The following is a 14338-nucleotide window of genomic DNA, read 5'->3' on the forward strand; positions in this document are numbered from 1 at the left end:
TCTTTGAGCTCATGAAATCCAGTTACCCTTTGGCATGGCTTTGTTCAGTTCTTTTTACATTTGCTTTGCAAAAGTACAATACCAGAAATACATGGCATAACTAAGGTTATGGCTAATTTGTGGTGACTGAGGAGGCTCGGCAAGTGATAAACAACAGCAAATCAAGACCCTGATTGATAGAAAGTGTAATTTGACTTCTGCATTATAAATTGGAAGAAATGATAGCATGGTTGTTATTTATCACTGTTTGAGAATGTTGAATGGAAATCAACAAATCGCCCTTTAGAAGATACCTGAGGTGGGGGTGAAAAACCTTTATTACATACAGCTTGCCCAAGAAATGGGTTAGCTTAACCAGAAATTGTTATTTTAACACAATGTCATAGTTAGCAAAAGAGACAGCTTTAAATGTGTTGTGATTCTCAGAAGCTGATTAGAATTAGTGTGTTGGTGGGGACGTTCATATTTTCATTTTCTTCCATCAGCAATTAAAAGTAATTGATACAAACCATAAAAGGTGAAATATTTTTGCTGTCTTCTAGTCACAGAAAAATAACCCCTATGTTGGATTAAGTTTTTCCTCCTTCAGCTTTTATGAAGGCATATCCAAATAAAATACAGAGCCTCTTAAAATGCAAAGGTTTTTCATAATCTTGGCAGCTGTGGCAAACAATTGTATGATGACAAATCCTTGTCACTACAAAAGCTTCAGGCACAGTGGCATTACCCTCTTTGTGGTGCACATCATCACTTTAGTGTTTGGTGAACACTATGTGTTACTTGAGGTAAAATGTTGAGCTACTTACTAAGGTCTGGAAGGACCTGTTCCCAACAAGGTTAGAAGAGATCGTAGGTTTTCATTTCTCTGCATATTCTGTAGTGTGAATTGTCACTGCAAAGGTTAGAAATGGTGGTTGTTTGGTGTCCCCTTTTGAGCCTGAGTTATGCAATAATACAGCATAACTAAAATGGTTTGGTCCAACTAAAGCAGCTGGTCTCAAGAAGAGGCTTCCTGAAGTGTAGTGGTAAAAATGGGATTTTCATATTCTTATTGCCATGCTGTTTGCTATACTTTTAAAATCTGTTTTTACCAAATCTCAGTCCATAAGCCTGCCTATACTTCTGGACATACAAATATTGTTAAAGGGAAAAGAAGAATGTTACAGCATTTTCACTGAGAATTGTGTTTCTAGATGGTGAAATGGATTTAAATGTAAAGCACACTCACTTGAAAGTTATCAGCCAAAAGTTACATCTTCCGAATGAATTAAGTTCTAAAGAAAGTAAACAGTGGCCTTGTCGGTCTGTGTAGGGAGCACTTGAGGTACAGAGAAATTAAATGACTTGTGCAGAGTGATAGAGGGAGCTTGTGGCATTTGGCTGCTTGATGCAGCTATTTATATTTCTGGGTCTTCTCACAAATATATCTTTGCTTAATTAGGAGACCAAAATGTTTGAATGTTTCACAGCAGTTTGAATGCAACTTTTCAGGCAAAGCAAGTAGCCATTTGATATTGCCAACAAAATTTTTCATCATGTGCACTGCTGTAGGCTTCATCTAGGTGACTTTCTTATTCCTTTGGCACTTGTAGGGTAAAAAGTAATTAAGTTCCCATGAAGCAAACGGAGAATGGTAGCTTTTCCACCACAGTCAAATGCTGAAGTCTGAATGAATGGTGGAACCTGTAGAACTAGTGGCACACTACTGTAGTGAACTGAGAGAGTGACCTGCCCTGCAGGGACAGGGAAAAGTAATAATGTTCATGTCCCATCTGTCAGAAAGGTGTAGGAGACATTTCTTGTTACATAATGGCTGTCCCATTCCTTGAAATATTGTGGGGATTAAAACATACCTTGAATAATTTATGTACACCATCTCTATTTCAGAACCATACATTACCGTTCCCACAGACACATTATGCTGACATTCTGAACCATATGTATGGTTTATGCAGGTAACATAATACTTTCAAATTATATATACTATGAGCCAATAAAATTAGTATGGGGTATTTATGCAATAGCCTCATAACAGCTAAGCTAACAAAGGTTTATAAAATACTTCTCTCCTAATTTTTCATGGGGCAGTCACTGGGTTTTTTTCCCTTAGCTTTACTAATGAAATGCAGCATTACAAACCAGCTTTGTAAAATGCTGGTGATCTCAGGCATATATGGAATTCCATTCTCCTGTCTCCTTCTCAGACATGAATTTCTAGGATTCAAGGACTGAATTTTCAGCTAACATAGAATGGCTGCAGAGCTATGACAAGTTAAACCTGATTAGAATCAGGCTTTTTGGGAGAGGAGAATATAGATGAAAACTTTAGATATACTTTCTGAGATAGCATTTTACTGTTCGATCAGATTTTATTACTATATGGGTGGCCTGTATTTTTCCAAATTCCTTACAAAACAATTACTGGCCCATTTCATTCCATTAGGGCTTTATTTCTTTGTTTTGAGGGAAGTTGCTTCCTTTTCTGAGAGTATTCTGCTGGTACAAAACCATAGAATCATAGAATGCTTAGGGTTGGAAAGGACCTTAAGATCGTCCAGTTCCAACCTCCCTGCCATGGGCAAGGACAGTTCACACTAGACCATGTTGCCCAAGTCTCTGTCCAACCTGGCTTTGAACATCTGGCTTTGGGCAGCCTTCTTTGGCCAGTGCCTCACCACCCTCACAATGAAGAACTTTGTTATATCTAATCTGAACTTCCCCTGTTTAAGTTTAAATACATCATCCCTTGTCCTATTGCTGAAGTCCCTGATGAGGAGTCCCTCTTCGGCATTGGTCTTGGAAGTATTTTATCAAGACCAATAAATCTTTCCAAGAGTTTCTGAAAGGCCAAGAAGATTGACTGTTTCCATCTTATTGGGGTTGCTTCTGGGCCTAGAGAGCTGGAGCCAGGACACTGAAGAGGATAGCGATGCACAGCTTGCTCATCCACCTGGGAACTGGTGCTGGGTGCTGAGCTGTGCTAACCCAGTGGCACCTTTGGTATCTGTTCTCTGCAGCCTGCTGTGCCCTTGTAGAGCAGCCTGGCTCCTCTTCTGCCCAGGAGGATGGTGCTTTCCATCTGCTCCACTTCCAGCCCAGCAATGCCTTGGTTCTGCAGCTCTGTGAGCCTTTGCTGTTGCTGAAGGAGGTGGCCTGGCCAGCCTGCTGGCTCTTGGGGGGAGGCCATGCGCTTATGTGGTCCTGTTGTTAGGTGGGTGAATGCTGTAGTTTAACCAAATCGGAACAGCCAGAACCTTGCAAGCCCAGCATGCCTCATCTTGAGAGTGTGTGTGCACTAGAGCAAAGGTGGTTCTCACATATGTGAGAACATATGGCTGGGGTAGGGGGTATGTGCAGCAGCTTTTTCTCTTACGTTAGTGTGTTATGCTTTCCTTGAGTATGCCCTTTGGTGTGTGTTTTCTTTATTCCTAATCAACAGTTTAGAAAATGGGAGATGTTTTGATCAGGTGATAAGCATTAGAAAGGAATGGAGTTTTTTCTTTCATGTTACTCCATTGCAAAAGTGCTGGGCTGCCTTAAATTATTCATGTAGTCATTTCAGATGTGACTACATCTGAACTAATTTTACTATGTTTTGCTGAATCAGCTTAGGTTTATTCTGTAAAGTACATGATTATGCTTATAGTGTTGAGTCCTTTTCCTTTTTCAAAATTCAATTTCATAATTTGAAAGCCAAGTTGCTTGTTTTTCTATTTAGAAGCAATTCTTACTGTACGAGAGTGCTGAGGAGATATAGCTCTAATAAAGAAAGGAGGAGACCGAGTCTGCCTCTGTTTCACACCTGAGCAATGGAACTGCCTGGGACATAAGGCATTGGTACGAGATTTGTTCAAGACTTTCAGGATTGACGCTTGCTAAAACTTATGTTTCAGAGTAGTATTTTAAAACCTGATTTCTGAGCATTGTTGTGCTACAATAACTGAAATAGGTGTTGCCTGATGAAGGTGAAGTCTTCCTGCCTTTACTGCTAATTTGAAATGTGTAGCAGGATTTAATAGCAGCAGGTGTGTTTGCTGATATACTTGCAGCTGATGAACCAAGTGTGCTCTCACACCTAAACAAACACACCCACATGAGGAGTTCTGAAGTAACTGTTTTAAAACTTTTCCATGCTGTAAAAGTAGGTGGTTGCTGTCAGCAACAGCATATTTGTTTTAGATTTTTCTGCAATAACTATCATTCTGAAAAAAGAAAAAATCTAAGAAAATCAATTCCACGCAAAATGGGTAAAAGACAGGTTTGATTATTTTTCTAATTATATTAAATACCCAGATTGTGTTAAGACGAAGTTGATTTGTGTAAGTCATACCACCTGATTACGTGGAATATGTGAACATGAATTTATAGACTTGATCAATTATTTTGCAAGTATTGTCTGTGACTGTACAGACACATTTTGCCTTCCTATCATGTTTTCTTAACACAAAGAATTCTTGGTGGTAGGAGATGTAAAGAGAATAAAGCTGTAGGAATTAAATGCCATTTCACTGATGTGTGTGAAAATCACCATGGGAACTTGGTGAGTCTTCTCATTGATTTCTGTACCTTGATTTCTTGAGTGTTCCTTCATAGAAAGGGCTTCGGGTTTTTTCATTGTGTCTGAATGCTGCCTCAGTGTGTGCTACCACAAGGGCTTTGGAAATCAGCAGGCGGGGTCATCGCTTTCTCGTGTGTTGTAGGTCTTTATAGGTAATAGTACCTATTCCAAAATTGTAATTTGTAAAATAGCTGGTGCTTCAAAGAAAAGAAATATTAAGCATGAAGTCCATTTCTTCTGCTGTTGCTGGTATAGACCAATATGGAAAAGACTTAATAGGTCAAAGTCTTCTCCCTACCCCAGTAATGAAGTGACTGCTTTCATTAGGTTTCATGTATTTTGTTATAGTGTGTCAGGAAACAATACTACATCTAGACCTAAATTACAAGTGAAATCTGAGCAATGCCTCTGTTGGCTTAGGGTCAAATTTTCCTCATCTGTGTTCTTTTTTCAATGGAAGGTACAGACTTCACAAAGTGTTACTTTGTGAATAAGACTGCCTAGGTGGTCATATAAATGTGAATTCCTTTGCAGTTTGTTTTATCCAGGCTCTGTATTTTGGGGCACTACCATGTTCTTTCTTCCACATCAGGTAAGAAGGGTCAGACTATCTCAGTGAAATCAGATTATTTGGAGCCAAGATGCATTTCTGCTTCAAATTCTGTTCTGAAATATCATGACTGACCTTGCAATGTTCGCTGGGTGCAGAGGTGCAAATACAAAAGGAATCCGGGAGAGAGTAAAGCGTGACAAGTGCAAGGTCCTACACCTGGGTTGAAGCAATCCCACGCACAGCTACAGATTGGGCAAAGAAGAGATTCAGAGTGGCCCTGCGGAGAAGGACTTGGGGGTGCTGGTCGATGAGAAAATGAACATGAGCCGGCTTCAGTGTGCGCTCGCATCCCAGAAAGCCAACCGTATCCTGGGCTGCATCAAAAGGAACATGACCGGCAGGTTGAAGGAGATGATCCTGCCCCTCTACTCTGCTCTTGTGAGACCTCACCTGGAGTATTGTGTGCAGTTCTGGTGTCCTCAACATAAAAAGGACACGGAACTGCTGGAACAAGTCCAGAGGAGGCCACGAGGATGATCAGGGGACTGGAGCACCTCCTGTATGAAGACAGGCTGAGGAAGTTGGGGCTGTTCAGCCTGGAGAAGAGAAGGCTGCGTGGGAACCTCATAGCAGCCTTCCAGTACCTGAAGGGGGCCTATAGGGATGCTGGGGAGGGACTCTTCGTCAGGGACTGTAGTGACAGGACAAGGGGTAATGGGTTCAAACTTAAACAGGGGAAGTTTAAATTGGATATAAGGAGGAAATTCTTTCCTGTTAGGGTGGTGAGGCACTGGAATCGGTTGCCCAGGGGGGTTGTGAGTGCTCCATCCCTGGCGGTGTTCAAGGCCAGGTTGGATGAAGCCTTGGGTGGGATGGTTTAGTGTGAGGTGTCCCTGCCCATGGCAGGGGGGTTGGAACTAGATGATCTTGAGGTCCTTTCCAACCCTAACTATTCTATGATTCTATGATTCTATATTTCTTTTGGTACAACCCGGGTGGGGGCGGAAGAGGGTGTATGGTCTGGAAAATAAGATTACTAATTCTGCAGTCCCCCAGTGAAAGTAATTGGTAACAGTTATGTTATGTAAACTGAGTTGCTCAGAACACTTGGGTTTAGATGGAGAGTTTTATCAGAATTACTTAATTGCATTTCAGATGGATGCTATTTGTACATGGAAGAAACTGTGTATGAAGAGTAGTGTCTACTTTCTCAGGCCAGCTTTTACCCTACTACTGGGCAGAAAGTTAGCAAGGTGAATTGAGTCTGCTGAGGGAGTTGGAAGCCCAGGGGTATGAAAGGCTGAGCCAGGGGAGAGTGGGTGACCTATCACGCCACAGGCTGAAGAAAGAGGTATTTCCAAGACAGCCCAACTTAGCATCTACTTGGGATAAATGCCATTCTCATTATACTACCTTTCTTTCTAACACATTTAATTATTCTACTGATTTACACTTCACTTTCCTCCCATGAATAAAAGCCTGCAAAAATTGGATATAGGTTTTCTTGGGGGTTTTTTGCCTTTTTTTTTTTTTTCCCCTAACAGAAGGTGGTGGCAGGCTCGAGCAGGATGAGCAGGATAACATTTTAAAGAATGCCAGTTTCTCTCCACATCTTGCTGTAAGGCTGAAATTCATCTTGTGCTAAAGGCAACATAAGGTCTATTCACACCTTTTTCTTACTTAAAACATTCAAGTTAGAATTAAAATAAGCTCTAATGTGGCAGCTTAATGTTGAACTGGCCTTTTGAGAATGTCTAAATGGACAGACTTTTTTGTATATGTTCTTACCATTCCACTCTTGGATTACTAGAAGAGAAGGCTGCTTGGAGACCTCATAGGAGCCTTCCAGTATCTGAAGGGGGCCTATAAGGATGCTGGGGAGGGACTCTTCATCAGGGACTGTAGTGACAGGACAAGGGGTAATGGGTTAAAACTTAAACAGGGGAAGTTTAGATTGGATATAAGGAGGAAATTCTTTCCTGTTAGGGTGGTGAGGCACTGGCATCGATTGCCCAGGGAAGTTGTGAGTGCTCCATCCCTGGCGGTGTTCAAGGCCAGGTTGGATGAAGCCTTGTGTGGGATGGTTTAGTGTGAGGTGTCCCTGCCTATTGCAGGGGGGTTGGAACTAGATGATCTTGAGGTCCTTTCCAACCCTAACTATTCTATGATTTTATGATTCTACTTTGGTTATGTCATATATTTGTATCTATCCTGTTATAACATTGTAGCTGAGGTTTCTTCTGTTTTATTATGTTGACTTTTTGTCATTCCTTAAATTACTACAGTCAATACCATCTCTATTTTCTTTCTTTACCTTTTTGTTTCTTCCCAGGGTGAATTTGTCTGTTTAAATGAAGAGTAAATCAACATATAAACCCATCTTTAAATGCTTTCAATTTATTCTTCCTCTGCTCTTCAAGCAGGAAGCAGTAATTGGCACAGTATTTGGTGAGAATATATGCAAATATTCTTAATAGGCACAAAGTATAGTATTAAATAAAGCATCCTAATTGCTTTTCATAAAACTATTAAATACAAAACCTCTGCATTATGATTAAGCAATAAGTTTTTCACAGCTACGGATTAAAAAAAGAAAGCTAAACATAATCTAGTTTATCAAAATAGTTGTTCCAAGGCAACTTTAAAATAAAATTGAGTTACACTGGTGAGAACACATAAGGAGTATTTCTATTCCAACCTTTAAGAGCATAATGATAACATAGCATAAATAATGAGTGACAGTCATTTTACTGAAGGTAAATGCCGTGGCAGAAAACTGCATTATCATTAGTGATGGTGAAACTCAGTAACTATCCTAAGAAAACGTTTTTTCACTCCCATGAAGCCAGGAGGGTGATGCCAGCAAAATGCTGGGTTAAGTTTTCATTTTCCCTCCCTCAATATTTTAAGCTTTCCATTGCTGTCACTTGTGTTGCCACATGCTGTTGGCTCTTACCCAGCCTTAAAGTCCCAGTTGTGATGTGGAGCAAGAGATGAGGGGAGAGACACAAGGAGCACCTGGTATTCGAGCGCTTACACAGCTATGAATGTTGCTCATTATCTTCTACAAGTTTGGTCTTTGTGTGCTCCCAAGTGTGGAAAAAGGCCTGTGTTAGGACAGGCTGATCTTTAGCCAGAGGTGTTGGTAGGGTTTACTATCTTGGTCTGGGCACCAAGCTAGCTGCAGGGATTGCCTGGGTTGCTTGGCCTGCACAGCAGAGGAAAACTGTGCAGTTGAATGTCATGTCAGAGGGTACTGCAGTTTCAGAGCTGCAGCAGATCCTCAAGTCAGCCCCTAGGCAGCCATGTACAGTGGATATACAAGCAGGAAAATAACTATGGGTTTGTACCATGGTTATTTCAGGCCAACAAACCAACATACCTACAGATAAGGAATCTTAAAGCACAAATTTACTATGCGGTTCATGGTATGGTTATTAACAGCTACCACAGAAATCTTTAGGGCATTTAATTATTATTTTAGTATGCATTATTTCAATGACAAATGAAAATTGAGCTCTGTTAAATGTTGTTTATTTCCTTGGGGATTTTATTCGGAACAGTAATTTGTCTTTTTTTCCTGCCTTGCTTTCTGTAAGCCCCGTGATGAATTCAAACGTTCAAGTTGATGAATTAAAATATTTCCTTCTCTGCTTATTTTAAAATGACACACAGTTGATTACCTTTTGCCTGAGTTTTGAAGACAGATGGCTCAGCTTTGCAAAGTTATGGCTCTTCTGAGGATGTTCTCTGAAATTATTTCAGTGGCCAGGTCTACAGTGTCATACTGTTGAATCGTAAGAGGGATTAAAAAAATATTTTGTAATGGAATGCTGTTCTCTGTAATGTAACAAAAGGGGGAGGAAGAAAAGAAATAGTTTCCGAGCTTTGCCATCATGAGTAACAGATGAAGAAGGATAAAGCTGGGTGCTCTGCAAAAGAGATGGAGTAGCAGTAGGGAGCACTGCTGTTTAAAATTCTTATGGTTCTTTGAACTCATGAAGATGCATCCCCTAATTTGGAGAGTTTAGTTTCTTTAAAAAGAATCCCCTTCCCCTGGCTCTGGAAAACAAAGAGGTATTCAGCAGTGGTTAAGAGGCAGAGGGGCCGAGGCTTTTGGAATGTTGTGTGTAACATGAGAATCCCTGGAGCAGAATGGAGGGACCATGCAGTCTGGGCCTCATATTCCTACTTGCCTACAGGGATAGAGTTATGCAATTTTAAATGCACTTTTTATTAAACTCATAATATTTTCCTTATTAATTCTATAACATTTCAGAGAATATTTTTGCACATATTTACATAGAGTGAAGTATATATAATTTTTATATTAAATTTTTATTAAGCATTCAATAGTTGAAAAAATATTTTTCAAATCAAAACCTGAAGGGTGTTTAACTATTAGAAGTACAAATATAATGAAATGGCATTTCATTATGTTTGAAACCAAGTTGAGAAGAAATCAGGAGCAGACAGTTTCTTAATGTGCAAGCTGAAACTCATGCCGCCTTTTGTAGTTGCTGGGCCCTGTCGCAGGTAACCTGTGGGCTGGAACATCACTTGGTTGGACTTAATGATCTTAAAAGTCTTTTCCAACCTAGCTGATTCTATGATTAGTTTGGATGCTGAGAATTTGGTTGCCAAGATAGTTGATCTTATTGCGAGGGACTGAGATTTGCTGGAGAGGGGAAGGAGGAAGGTGTCCTGGTCTAGTGGAAGGTGTCCCTGTCCATGGGAGGGGGTTGGGACTAGATGAGCTTCAAGAATGCTTCCAACCTAAAGCAATCTATATAATTTGGTGACAGCAGCAGCTTTGTGCTGTGCAGCGATTTAGCGGTCTCAGTGCTATGCTCTGGGTGCTGTCTCAGAGAAGCTGCTTTCCTGTGCTGTTGAGAAAAGCAGTATGCCTGGTGATCTTCACAAATGGCCTCTGCATTTTTTTATGACTCAATGGTGTTGTACTTTGGGCCAGTTCCTCAGCAAAATGGGAACCAGTTCAGAGTGGCTAATTCCTCTTACTCAGACCAGAGGAATCCTCTGCATTATTTTAACCATCGGTGTTTGCTTTTCATGTTCTCAGACTTCTAAATGCACATTTTAGGTTTTTTTTTTTGGTTTTGGTGTTTGGTTTGTTTGGGTTTTTTGTTTGGTTTTGTTCATTTTTGTTTGGTTTTGTTTATTTATTTGTTTGTTCTTTTTTTTTTTTTTTTTCCTGTGTGGGGTTGGTTGTTTTGTTGTTTTTTTCCCTCACAGATTTAAGTGCTGGATCATTATGAATTCTGTTCTTGTGGATTATATCCACTCGGACTTATGGGTAGTATTCACTGTTACTTACTTCTAGTCTACAAAACAGAAATCAAGTATAGAAATCCTCAATTCTGATTGCATCTTTCAGCTTCCTCCTCATATTGGCAAACTGAAAAGTGTTTTCTTTTCTTTGCATTTTTATTTTTCTTTCTACATTACTTCCTTTGTATCTGGGTACCATAATGTAGTAAGTCTTTTGGGTACTCCTGGAGTGTTTTCACTGCTCAGTTTATGGGCAGCCTTGATGAGAAGGATCTGGCAGTTTGCAGCTGTTTTAAATAGGATTGAGATCAGAATTTTGGAGAGCTTCAGAAGGGTTTTGTCCTGCTGGGACATAAACTAGTGTGAGATGACTGGAGAACTTCCAGGCTAATATGGAGTAGAGATGTGTCCATAAGAATGGTATAAACAAAGACCTAATGACCATTGAACTTTATATGCTTTCAGTATTGGTAATAAAATGCCCGTTGTCACAAGGAACTGTGCTGCACAGATGTAGCTTACTTCAGTGCAGATGAATTATGTTTAGCAGTAGCTTAAGTCTGCTCCGGAAACCATTATGGGACAAGTCATATGTTACACATATAGGAAGAGGTCTTCACCTGTAGAACAAAAACCCTCCTTGCAACAAGCACTGCTCAGCTAGAGCTTTATCAATCATCTGGCCCAGAGAAGGACTGAGATGGTATCTATTCTGTTGAATGCTAAAAAAATGTTTTTAGTTTTGTTTGAATTGGTTTTAGTGAGTTGTGAACTAATTCTGTAACACTGCCTACTTGCTGAATTAAGGAATATTTAAGTTTATTGCATGATTTCATGCTTCGAATTCAATGAAGTTCATTTGCAGGTCGAAGGAAGTGATGCTGCCCCTCTACTCTACTCTTGTGAGACCTCACTTGGAGTATTGTGTGCAGTTCTGGTGTCCTCAACATAAAAAGGACATGCAACTGTTGGAACAAGTCCAGAGGAGGCCACGAGGATGATCAGGGGACTGGAGCACCTCCTGTATGAAGATAGGCTGCAAAAGTTGGGGCTGTTCAGCCTGGAGAAGAGAAGGCTGCATAGAGACCTCATAGGAGCCTTCCAGTATCTGAAGGGGGCCTATAAGGATGCTGGGGATGGACTCTTCATTAGGGACGGTAGTGGCAGGACAAGGGGTAACGGGTTAAAACTTAAACAGGGGAAGTTTAGATTGGATATAAGGAGGAAATTCTTTCCTGTTAGGGTGGTGAGGCACTGGAATCGGTTGCCCAGGGAGGTTGTGAGTGCTCCATCCCTGGCGGTGTTCAAGGCCAGGTTGGATGAAGCCTTGGGTGGGATGGTTTAGTGTGAGGTGTCCCTGCCTATTGCAGGGGGGTTGGAACTAGATGATCTTGAGGTCCTTTCCAGCTCTAACTCTTCTATGATTCTATGATTGTATGGTGGAAGATGCTGCAGTGCAAAAGAAATCATGGGGCCTTTTTACATGCTTTTTGTTTGCATACATAACTAGAATCATAGAATCATAGAATCAACTAGGTTAGAAAAGACCTTTAAGATTATCAAGTCCAACCATTACCCCAAGACTGCCAAGTCCACCACTAAACTGTGTCACTAAGGACCTCATCTACACAATTTTTGAACACTTGCAGGGACAGTGATTCCACCACTTCCCAAGAAACCCTATTCCAATGCCTGATCACCCTCTCTGTGAAGAAATGTTTCCTAATATCTAATCTAAACCTCCCCTGGTGCAAGTTGAGGCCATTTCCTCTTGTCCTATTGCTTGTTACTTGGGAAAAGAGACCAACCACCTCCTCTCTCCGTCCTCCTTTCAGGTAGTTTTAGAGAGCGATAAGGTCTCCCCTGAGCCTTCTCTTCTCCAGGCTAAACCCCCCCAGTTTCCTCAGCCATTCCCCTTCACACTTGTGCTTCAGGCCCTTCACCAGCTCCATTGTTCTTCTCTGTACCTGCTCCAGCACCTCATTGTCTCCCTTGTAGTGAAGAACCCAGAACTGAACACATGATTTGAGGTACAGCCTCACCAGTGCCCAGTACAGGGGAATGATCACTGCCCTGTCCCTGCTGGCTGCACGATTGCTGATACAAGTCAGGATGCCATTGGCCTTCTTGGCTGCCTGGGCTCTGTCAATCAGCATCCCAAGGTCCTTTTCCACTGAGCAGCTTTCCAGCCACTCTTCCCCAGGCGTGGAACGTTGCTTGGGGTTGTTGTGGGCCAAACGCAGGAGCCAACACTGAGCCTTGCTGAGCCTCATACTGTTGGCCACAGCCCATCAATCCAGCCTGTCCGGATCCCTCCACAGAATCTTCCTACCCTCCAGCAGATCAACACTCCTGCCCAACTTGGTGTCATCTGCAAACTTACTGAGGGTGCACTCGATCCCCTCATCCAGATCATCAATAAAGTTATTAAATATTGGTCTTAAGAACAAATCTTACTTTATGTAAAAGATGATAATGAAATATAATTACATGAAGATCTTCAGCTGAGACCAGAGGGACAGACTGGAAGAACCCTTAATTTTTTAGAGTATTTATTACAATATGAACATTCCTCCTGATAACAGAGAAGAGATGGTCCTCACAAAGGCTGTTCCTTCATAGCTATTGTAATTGTACTTTCAAACATCAGCAGGAAGATACATCACAATGCTCCATCCCTAGCAGTATTCAAGGCCAGGTTGGATGGAGTCTTGGGTGCCGTGGTTTAGTGAGAGGTGTCCCTGCCCATGGCAGGGGGTTTGGAAGATGATCTTAAGGTCTTTTCCAACCCTAACTATTTCAGAACTATATAATTTCTCTTTCAATTTTTTGTTCTAATCACATTTAACAGGACTGAAATATATGTTTACAAGATCCGATGGGGTTTTAGCCTGTCATGTTGAACTAAACAGTGGGGTACAGTGATGCTCACCTGCATTTTAATAAGGCAGGTGGTAATAAGGCAAGTTCAATGATGCTCACCTGCCTTTTAAAATTGTATTACAGTAACCTGGCAAAGCTAACATAGGCTGTGAAGAAATAACCATTTTTACATATCAAGGCAAGCCAATTGTTGTGCCTTTAGTCTTGGAAGCTGCTGAGGTATATTTTGTTTAATGCTGGTTGGCTGAGGTACATCTCATCTTTATAGGACACTTTCAAATATAGCCCAGCCTATTGGGTTTTACATTGTTTAGGTAGTGCTTCAAAGTCTGTCTCCTATCTTCCTTTCCAAAATATATTTTTAGTGAGAGAGACTCTGTACTAGAACCACTCAGATCAGGCGTAAATCCAACACGGGAATCTTATAACTGACAAGCATTGAGGTTTTTTAGTGAACGTCAGAAAAGGGAGAACTTTTTGTCCTGTGAGGAGTGATTTAATAAATGGAAAAAAGGTCAATGCCTATTGAAAATAAAAATTATAGAATAACCCCGTGATATTCTGAGTAGTGATGGACAAGCCACCTTGTACAAAAATAGCGTGAATTAGGGGGAAAGAGATGGGCCACAAACTTCTGTGTATTTATTGGACCGAAGATTCTGCTTCACAGAAAGTCCACAGGAGTTTTCAGCAGAAAAATAAGCTGCATTCAGAGCAATTTCTCAGGCCAGCCACACTGTGACCTCTTTGGTAAAGTCATTATGTAGAGATAGTTGATAATTGTGGGCACTTATAATAAGAGTATCCTATACCTTTGTCTCCTTATCTTGAAAATCTCAGGTACTGCTGGGCAGGTAAACTCACAATCCCAAACTTTTCAGTAGCAGGAAATGCACTTTTAGGCCTGGGATTTGTTCATAGAACACTGGCAAGTTTTGGGTTGGAAGGGACCTTAAAAGCTCATCCAGTTCCAACCCCCCTGCCACAGGCAGGGACACCTTCCACTAGACCAGGTTGCTTCAAGCCCTGTCCAACCTGGCCTGGAACACTGCCAG

The sequence above is a fragment of the Lathamus discolor genome, chromosome 6, assembly GCF_037157495.1.
Source record: "Lathamus discolor isolate bLatDis1 chromosome 6, bLatDis1.hap1, whole genome shotgun sequence".
NCBI classification, from domain to species: Eukaryota; Metazoa; Chordata; class Aves; order Psittaciformes; family Psittacidae; genus Lathamus; species Lathamus discolor.